The following is a 10,666-nucleotide window of genomic DNA, read 5'->3' as shown; positions in this document are numbered from 1 at the left end:
CCCTAACCCTAACCCTGACCCTAACCCTTAACAAAACCATACCTAACCCTAACCCTGACCCTAACCCTAACCCTAACCCTAACCCTGACCCTAACCCTTAACCAAACCATACTTAACCCTAATCCTGACCCTAACCCTGACCCTAACCCTAACCCTAACCCTGACCCTAACCCTTAACAAAACCATACTTAACCCTAATCCTGACCCTAACCCTGACCCTAATCCTTAACAAAACCATACTTAACCCTAATCCTGACCCTAACCCTAACCCTAACCCTGACCCTAACCCTAACCCTAACCCTAACCCTGACCCTAACCCTTAACAAAACCATACTTAACCCTAATCCTGACCCTAACCCTGACCCTAATCCTTAACAAAACCATACTTAACCCTAATCCTGACCCTAACCCTGACCCTAACCCTAACCCTAACCCTAACCCTGACCCTAACCCTAACCCTAACCCTAACCCTGACCCTAACCCTTAACAAAACCATACTTAACCCTAATCCTGACCCTAACCATGACCCTAATCCTTAACAAAACCATACTTAACCCTAACCCTGACCCTAACCCTAACCCTAACCCTGACCCTGACCATAACCCTAACCCTAAACCCCCTTAACTAACCCTAACTCTAACCCAAACCCCTAAATTCCATGGTTTAAAAAAAAAACGCATATGCAAAAAAACGCATACATGAGCATGCCAGTGCGCACATATGCGCATCCATAGGCTATAATGGCCATTTTTAGCGCAAAACGTGCGCATATGTGCGCATGCGCTTTTTTGCAGGGCCAAAAAATGCAACATGCTGCGTCTGGAAAATCCCAACGCACACCCCAAAAAAACGCAGCGCATGAAAATCGCATACATGCGCTGACCAGTGCGCAGGTATGCGCACCCATGTTAAATATAGGGGAAAAAACGCATGCGCAGGTGTGCGTTTTTTTCCAGCGCTAAAAAACGCAAATGTGAAACCAGCCTTACAAAACTTATTGTTAGTGACAATACCCCTATGAATTTACTGTCATGATTAAATGGGAAGAAAAAAAAAAGGGGGGGAACCACTCCTCCTTGTTTAAAGCAATACTCCTTGAGCCAAGCCAAATCAATGGCCCGAGCAGAGATATTAGAGAGCATGTTAAGGCAGGGGTTCTAGTGCAAAGGTCTTCCCCCTGAAACACCCCTTTGTATCCAATTAGGGAAAAAGGACTCAAGGGTTTGCTGACACTTACAGAAGGGTTCATGACTTAAGGGCTATTAATGATGTTACAGAGAGTGTGACCTCAATCGTCCCTGATCCACACACAGTACTGTCACAGATCCCAAAGATGTCAAAATGGTTCACAGTCATTGATTTAGCAAATGCATTTTTCTCTGTACCCCTGCACCCTGACTGTCAGTATCTTTTTTCCTTTACTCATGAAGGTAAACAATATTGTTGGACAGTCCTCCCACAAGGAGGAAAGAACTCCCCTACCATCTAGATGTAGCCTGATCGGCTTGGAACCAGCTTCACATGGTCCAGGGCTACCAACTCAAGTAGCTGTTTGGTGATGATTGGCTGTAGAGGAGCTCTCTGGCTGTTTCGATCCTTTCTGCGCAGGTTACATTGTCCACACTCCCGGCACCACCTCTCAATGGCTTTCCTCATACCAGCCCAGTAGAACCTCTCCCGGGGCAATGCTTCCAACTTCTTCCATCCGAAGTGTCCAGCTCCATTGTGGTATGCTTCCAGGTCCATTGATGCCTCTCTCTTTGGGACTATCACCTGCCAAACTTGCTCATGAGTGCGAGCATTGACACTCCTCCGACACAGCTTTCCTTCATAAATGAACAGCCGACCTCATTCCTTCCACAACTGCTGAGTTTCTTCAGGGGCATCCGACTCTGGGCGTGAGTCAGCTTGTGACAGCAGCTCCTTCACCAGGTGGACTGCAGGGTCACTATCTTGCGTTTCTGCCCAGTCATGATGGGGCAATGGATTTAGGGTGACCTCCTTCAAGCCAGACCGTCTGTTTCTCACTCTTTGAGTACGCTGGGCCGCCAGTAGCCGCTGCAAGGGAGGTAACTCTATTTCTTCAAGAGCCTCAGGGTCTTCTCCTGCATCTGGCAGATTAGGCATCCTGGACAGCGCATCAGCATTGGCATTCTTGTGCCGTGCCCGGTACTTGATGGTAAACTCATAGTTAGACAGCCGAGCCATCCATCGCTGTTCCAGTGCACCTAGTTTTGCAGTGTCCAAGTGAGTCAACGGGTTGTTGTCCGTGAAGATGGTAAACTTGGCTGAAGCTAGGTAATGCTTGAATCTCTCAGTCACAGCCCAGACTATGGGGAGGAACTCCAGCTTGAAGGAACTATAGTTGTCTGGGTTCCTTTCAGTGGGACGCAGATTCCTGCTGGCGTAGAAGATCACTCTTTCCTTGCCATTCTGTACCTGCGACGGTACTGCTCCCAGTCCCACGTTGCTGGCATCAGTATACAACACAAAGGGTTTGTCATAATCTGGGTAGGCCACAACTTCATCTCCCGTGAGAGCCATCTTCAATCTAGTGAAGGACCTCTCCAACTCCTCAGTCCATTCAAATGTGGAATTCTTCTGTTTGGCTTTCTTGGACTGCCCCACCAGGAGATTTTGCATAGGAGTGGCTACTTCAGTGAAGCCCTCGATGAACCTTCGATAGTAGCCTACCAACCCAAGGAATTGGCGTACTTCATAGAGGTTGCTGGGCTTTGGCCAGTCTCGGATGACTGTGACTTTGTCAGGATCTGGTGCCACACCTTCTGCACTCACTACATGACCGAGTTACTGTACCTTGGGCTTCAGGAGGTGGCATTTGGAAGGCTTCACCTTCAGGCCAAAATTGGACAAGGCTTCAAACACCTCAGCCAGGTGTTCCAGATGGTCTTCATAAGTCTTGGAGAAAACAATGACATCATCAAGGTACAACAGGACTGTCTCAAAGTTCATGTGTCCCAGGCAGCACTCCATCAGCCATTGAAATGTTCCTGGAGCAGTGCAGAGCCCAAATGGCATATAATTGAACTCACAGAGACCCATTGGAGTGGTAAATGCTGTCTTCTCCTTGTCTGCCTCTGCCACGGGAACCTGCCAATACCCACTGGTGAGATCCAAGGTGGAAAAGTAGTTAGCAGTTTTAAGTGCAGCTAATGACTCTTCAATTCTGGGTAATGGGTAGGCATCTTTATGTGTAATGCTGTTAATTTTCCTGTAATCAACACACATTCTCATGGTACCATCCTTTTTCTTTACAAAACAATTGGAGCCGCCCAGTGACTACAACTGTCTCTGATAACCCCAGCTTCCTTCATCTCCCTCAACATCCCTTTTGCACATTGGTATTGTGTTGGGGGTATAGGTCTGTACCTCTCCTTTATGGGTGGATGGTCTCCAGTGGGGATATGATGTTGAACCCCTTTTGCCTGCCCAAAATCCAGTGGGTGTTTGCTGAATACCCACTCATACTCTTGTGTCGCTCTGTAAACCCCATTTTTCTGGTATGAAGGTGTAGAGTCAGTTCCCACCTGCAGTTGCTGGCACCACTCCTCCATCTGCTTCACAGAGCCATTGTCCTCCACCTGATCGGATGAGACCAAGGGCTCTGCTGCCTGCAAAGAGTTGTTATTAACAGTGAGCAGCTTAGCAACTGTGGGGTACCGAGGTATTGTGGCCTCCTCCTCCCCACAATTCAAAAGGCGTACAGGTACTCTCCCTTTACGTACATCAACCACCCCTCTGGCTGTCAGGACAGTGGGCCTGCTATCGGAGTATACTGGTTCTACCAATGCCTGGTAATATCTCCCCCTGAGACCTATAGCTGCCCAATACCAAATCAACATTTCAAATCTGGGGGGTATTGCAATGGGGAAGGGATCACTCACTCTGACACTGCCAATTTCTCCGCCAGAGAGTTCTACCTGTTGTCTTTGCAGGGACTCTGATCTCCTTCTGCAGGACTCATTGTTCACTGGAACCAGCAGTCTCAGCCACCTGTTGCAACAAGACAATAACATCGGAAAGACAATTTTCAATTACATTTGTACAAAGAGTCAGCATGGGATTACATTCATGTCGATCAATATCAACAACTATCAGACCTTGAGATTTTAGCTCTACCCGACCCACTTTAACAGTAATATCTTTACATCCAATCTGTGGCAAAGACTGACCATTACTGGCAACTACTGTCAGTTCATCAGTTGGGCCATGAGTAAGTTCAGAATCAGCCCAATACTGCTTGTAGAGGATATAGGACATGGTGGTCACCTGGGAGCCAGTGTCCAGCAAAGCGTTCATGGGGATGCCGTCAATCACCACTGGAAGGATCAGTCTCCCTCCCACATACTTGGCTCGCCAGTTCCTTGGGCCTTGTGGTCCTACTCCTGGGGGTTGACCCTCTGCCCCAGGGGTTGCTCGTTTAAAGGACAAAATCTTGCAAGATGACCTGCCTTGTAGCAGCGACGACAGATGGGACGTCCGTCCTGGTCATAGCGATCATTGTTCCTTCCTCGGAGTGGCGGGGCTCTCCTCCTCCGGAGCCACAGGACATCCTCTGGACTGGAAGCAAGCTTGGTCTTCTCTTTGGAGGACACCTGCAGGTGCACGGTTTTAGTAAGTGCAGCCATACCTCTGGTCAACTCCTGAACCTGAAGATGCAGCTCCTCAGGTGGATCTTTATCCAGAGTCTGTGCATCAGCCTCCACAGGGATGGAAGGAAAAGATGTGGCTTCCTGATGGTAGGTGTGATCGCTGGGCGTCTAGGGGGCGCTGGACGGCTGTCAGTTGATTCCTGCAGGACCCGAATCGCCCTGTCCTTAAAATCAGCAAAGTCCAGATCAGGGTCTTGCAGGGTTATGATGCGCAACTGTCCTCTGTGGGTACTGGATAGCAGTCCTTCAATGAACTGCTCCTTTAACAGTTTATCTTCCTCCTTTACACTGTCAGGATCAACTTGCTTAACTGCTCGCAGTGCCTCATGCAGGTTGAGAGCATAGTCCCTTATACTGTCCTGCGCCTTCTGCTTACAGCCAAATAACCTCATCTTGATTTCAGCTGCAGTTCGGGTGTCAAAGGTGCTTCTCGGCTTGGCCAGGATCTTTGCAACAGTCTCTTTATCAGTGTCCTGCCAGGCTTTCACCTCTCTCTGTGCTGCACCCGTTAGCTGTCCAATCAGGATATTCACTTTCTGGCTTTCAGACAGAGGGTATACTTTAAACAAACTGCACAGTTCTCTCTTTAAATTCACTCAGGGTGTGTGACTCACCCGAGTACTGCGGTAGCCAGGCCGCTCCCGGTATGTAGGGCATGGACAGCGGCATTACGGGGACCATTACGGTGGGCGCTTCTCCTTGCGGTGTTGCGGGGTTGGCAACGGCATCCACCGCTGCATTGTTGCTTGGCACAGACATTCTCTTCCCCCCCTAGTTATCGTTAGCCAGGGCCGGAGGTTGTGTGAGCTCACCGGCGGCCGATTCGCAGGCCTGACGCTCCGGGCTGCAGGCCTCGGCTCCTCCCCTTCTCACTCGCTGTCCTCTCTTCCCGCGCGGCACTTCACTTCTTTGCGCTCTGTGGCAGGCTCCGCCCACGAAGGCCCGCCCCTCTTTCTTCCCGCGCGCGCCAAGCAGCGCAGCAATGGTGGCAATTGGCGCCAATTTCACACACAGTCTTTTACGCCAGCACAGTCTATGGCACACAGGACCCGGGGGGGTACCGGGCTCCATAATCCTGTTTGTGACGCCAAAATTGGGTCGCCCTCCCAGGGCTGTGGGGTACTCGGTACCGGGCCGGAATCAGTGGGATGTGTCACAGCAGCAGTGACCCGGACCGTGGCCCTGGTCGCCCAAGTAATGGGGAAAATGGTAATGGTGGAATATAGTTAGATGAATAGTTCGTGACGCCACCCGTGGTGTTCGGCAGGGGAGGTGTTAAGCCGACGCTGCATGCAGATCTGCTGGGACTGATGGTATGGTGCAGCAGATATGTAAAAGCTCCCCACATGTGAAGCTGTAGTCCCAGGGCAGTGTAGATGTGATTGGCACGGGGATGTAGCAATGCCGGAAAGGTAGGAATCAGACAAGACACAGCGGGGTGCAATTTCCGTACCTTTACTTGATAAATGCAGTCCAGGGTCCTGATTACAGATGGTAATGGAGCAGGCTAGCCTGGAAGCAACTCAGGGATTCTCTCTCAGTAGATGGGCTGTGCAGTCTCCTTCCTAGCGCTTAGTTAAGGGATCTCCAGTACTGAGTTACACTGAAGTTCCTCCTGTCAGACGTTCCTAAGAACTCTACTTGTACGGCAGACAACTGTAGCCTGTTCCAGGGACTCCTCACTCCTAAGTCCCGGCTCACTATCTGTGTTGCTGTGGTGCCCTCAAGTCTTAGATGGGAGTATAGCATTTACAGCCTTCTACTCCTCTGGTGTCTGCTGTAGGACCATCAGTGTCTATACAGCCGTGGAAACCAGGCTCCAGTTCATGTGCTCCTACAGGAGATGAGCTCTTCCTCTCAGCTCTATCTCAGCGCTCCTTCCACACGTCTGCACACTTCACCCTCCGCAGACTAACTAACCACTCCTTCCTCTTGGCCCTCAGAGAGCACTCCTCCCCTTAATTCCGGTTCAGAGCTCCCCCTGCTGGTCTGGAGTGGAACTGTGTTGCATGCATAGATTGACTGTGAGAGAGACCCGTCATTGCCTCCAAGCCTGGCATTACCCTCCCTGGAGGAAGACAAAGCCACAGTGGCGGCCATGCTCCTGTGGGCGCCACATTCACACAAAAGGTGACTCCGTGGAGGTAGAGGGCAACAGAAGGGAGGATGAGGCTGCTAAAGTAGCAGCAAGGCGGCCTAGGGAGCAGTGGACGGTGGCGGGGAGTCAGCATATTCCAGCCACACAGAGCCTAGATGTCCTGAAATCCCTCCAGCAGCAGGCTGCCAAAACAGAGAAGGAACACTGGGGGAGACTGGGAGCTGAGCTGAACTTGAACGGAGTATGGGAGAATAAGGATAAGTTGTGCCTACCGAAGTACCTGTTCCCGATTATGGCGCAAGCAACACATGACCCCACTCACACCTCAAAAAGTCACATGTGTGCCATGGTAGATGCCTTCTGGATCGCTCCTGGTTTCAGTTACGCAGCCGCGAAACTTGTACAATCATGCCTCATCTGTGCACAGCACAACCCAGGTAAAACAGTAAAAGTCCCTAAGAAAGCGAAACCTAGGCCTCTCTACCCGTTTCAGAGACTGCAGACTGACGACATACAGTTATCAAGGTAGGAGTGTATGCAAATATCTTAGTATGTGTAGATCTCTTCTCTGGTTGGCCGGAAGCCTATCCGGTAAAATGTGCAAATGCTAAAACAACTGCAGACAAACTGATGAAAGAACTGATCTGCAGGTATGGTGTCCCTAGAAACTATAGAAAGCGATAGGGGTATACACTTCACGGGAGAAATAATGAGGGAAGTCATGCAGGCCCTGGGTGTACAGCCAGCATTTCATACACCATATAGGCCACAAAGTAGTGGGAAGGTGGAAAAACTAAATGGGACACAAACTGAAAATTCAAAAGGCCATGGGCAGAGACAGGAAAGAGCTGGGTAGAGTGCTTGCCTCTTGCACTCTTTCCAGTCAGACACACTCCAAATAGAAAGAGAGGCTTGTCTCCCTTTGAAGTCCTGTTTGGTAGTGCACCAAAGACTGGTCTGTACTTCCCACAGGTGCTACAAATGCAACATGGTTCTATGACAGCCTACGTCCAGGCCTTGCAGAAAAGACTTAATGTGGTGCATAAACATGTGTTCTCATCCATTCCAGATCCTAATGCCAGTGCAGATGTGTATCAGCTGAATCCAGGTGATTGGGTGGTTATACACAGACACGTGAGAAGGAGCCTGGACCCACGAGTTGATGGCCCCTTCCAAGTCCAGCTGACCACATCCACCTCAGTTAAACTTGAGGGAAGCCCACCTAGATCCACACCAGTCATTGCAAGAAAGTCTTTTCAACAGCAGAATGACTGTTCTACTCATCACCTTGCTGGCAGTGACAGGGTTACTGTACACTGCAGAGACACAGGATAAGCTCTTAAATGCTGACTGAGACAACAAACTTATTCGGCATCATGCTCTACTTATAAAGGACATGTAGGACAGAAACCAAAAGACTGTTGGATCTGTACACACAGTCCAGTATCTGCGAGGACCATGCCGTACTTAGCCTTACCTCTGGAGCCATGGGAGGTATTAACCCCACACTGCATACATAATGAGACTTGGACTCAATCTAGGTTTTGGGGAAAAGATGTGCCCCGTGATATATCTGCCTCATTGGCTGTAATCGGATGGGCCGCTAATCCCTGGTTTCAGTTTAATATAATGCGGCCTAAGGTACAAATGTGGTGGCGGGAATATGATTCAGACGTCGGAAATATGGTCATCAGGAGGAGGACTGAAATCCCTCACTCAGACCCCATTCCCAATGATGGACTGTGGTTCAGTCTTCAACACAGTGGAGCAAACATCTGTGGTGAGGACAATAATTGCTTCCGCATATACACTCATGATCAAACACAGGTTAATGAGACGGTGTACCAGGATGGTGTTGAAGGCTGTAGAGCATATATGCGTAAAATAATAACAAAAGAAAGGGGTAAATGTACATCTGGTATAAGTGGAAAACAAATGAATAATACTTGGTGTGCCCATAAGCCTATGTCAGGACTTTTGAGTTTATACCAATGTATACAGACCCCTGGTCACATTTGTGTTCTCCCTGAAGGAGTATTCTTGGTTTGCGGACATCGTGCCTACAGGTGGGTGAGCCCAGACATTGGGAGGGTTTGCACTCTTGCCAATCTGACACCAGCCACTTTCATAGTTCCTCATAGTAAAACTTTGTATAGAAGGGCTGCAGACAATAAGCCCCGGCCAAAAGGTAGGCCGCATCTAGTAGAAATGGGGATAAAGAATAAAATATTCAGTAGTATGCTAATTTACCCCTTCATAACACAAATTTGGGATAAATTTAGAGGAAGCTACCGACTACCTGGACGATCAGATTTTCCAGATTCTTGAAGTTCTTAATGAAACTAATACAATACAGAGACAATTAATCATAGTTACTAACCAACATACTATAGTACTAGATTACCTGACAGCAAAAGAAGGAGGAATGTGTCAAATAATTGGTCCCACCTGTTGTAATTATATTGACCCTGGTAGCAATCTCCAGATCTGGGCCAGTATAGACAAAATAGGTGAACTTAGAGACCAATGGTTAAAACAACACAGTGCAAACAGAGACTCCTGGTGGGGTAACACATTCTCTTTCCTAAATCCAGCAAATTGGTTTAATGGCCTTGCAGGATGGATTTTTGGCATTGTACAGACTTGTATGCAAATTTTGTTGTTTTGCTTATTGTTTTATATAACCATAAAAGCGCTAATATATGTATTACTTAAGCTATTGAATAATGTATGCATAAAAAAAGAATCTAAGGCTGAACCTTCTGTAGTGTATCATAGACCCCAGGTAGCCATTGCTGATGGGGAAAGTGAGTGTCCACACTGAGGGTGGATGGGCGAAGCAGGAAGGAAGCCCCTTATTGGTACTAGACCCATGAGACAGTAGCTCCTTTGTGGACATCAGCTGACCCTGTGGCAAAGGTTATACCATTTACAAGAGGGGGAAATTGATATAGAAGAGGTAATGGTTTGCTTTTATATCCCTTTAATTGCCTTTAAGACTTCTAATGCCTTCTGCCTTATTATTGCTAGAACTATTCTCATGTAGACTATTAGTCTCTGTTCTCAAGGAAACTATACTTGTTATCATATTTGTTCTCCATAGTCAGTTACAACATGTTCTGGACACATTGTAAACATGATATAAATCTGAAGGTGATGGGGGGATACATGAGCTCCATAGAATTACATTTGTTGTAAATGGTATAAAATATTGCCTTATATTTCATTATGTCAGGTAAAGTGATTTGACAACGGCTTGTGTGTTGAGTCTCTTGTCTCCAAGCGCTTGTCAACAGAAGGGCGAAAAACCTCATAATCCGGACTCACTGGTGATCTGGCATACCTGATGCTTGGTCAGAACAAAAAGCAGCTACGACAGCTTCAACGCCATAATCCTACCATTGATTAGGTTACAGGGGAGATCACTCAATGGGGATGCAAGGATAAATGTGGTAACCTGGGACATCTTGTTAACTGTTAAATCCGTATCTGTGTCGTCTGTCGGTCTGGAAAGTATTCTGGAGTACCTGAAGGATTTCGAAGATGTTTTTTCCGAAAGTGAGGCAGAGGTGCTGCCACCACATAGACCCTACGATTGTGCCATTGATTTAGTACCCGGAGCCAAGTTACCTAAGGCTCGATTGTTCAATTTGTCTGGGCCTGAACGCCAATCCATGAAGGAGTACATAGCTGAGAGACTCCGCAAAGGGCATATCAGGCCTTCTGTGTGTCACCTGTGGCAGCAGGATTCTTCTTTGTGAGGAAGAATGGTGGTTTGCGGCCATGCCTCGACTTTCGGGAACTGAACAAGATAACGGAACACTTACCCGCTTCCCCTCATCCCAGACTTATGTAACCAGTTAGCTGGGGCCCAATGGTTCTCCAAGTTAGATTT

This window comes from Dendrobates tinctorius, unplaced genomic scaffold (genome assembly GCF_039654945.1).
Source record: "Dendrobates tinctorius isolate UK_male_01 unplaced genomic scaffold, ASM3965494v1 ptg000127l, whole genome shotgun sequence".
Lineage (NCBI taxonomy): Eukaryota > Metazoa > Chordata > Amphibia > Anura > Dendrobatidae > Dendrobates > Dendrobates tinctorius.
This window is presented reverse-complemented; position numbering follows the sequence as displayed.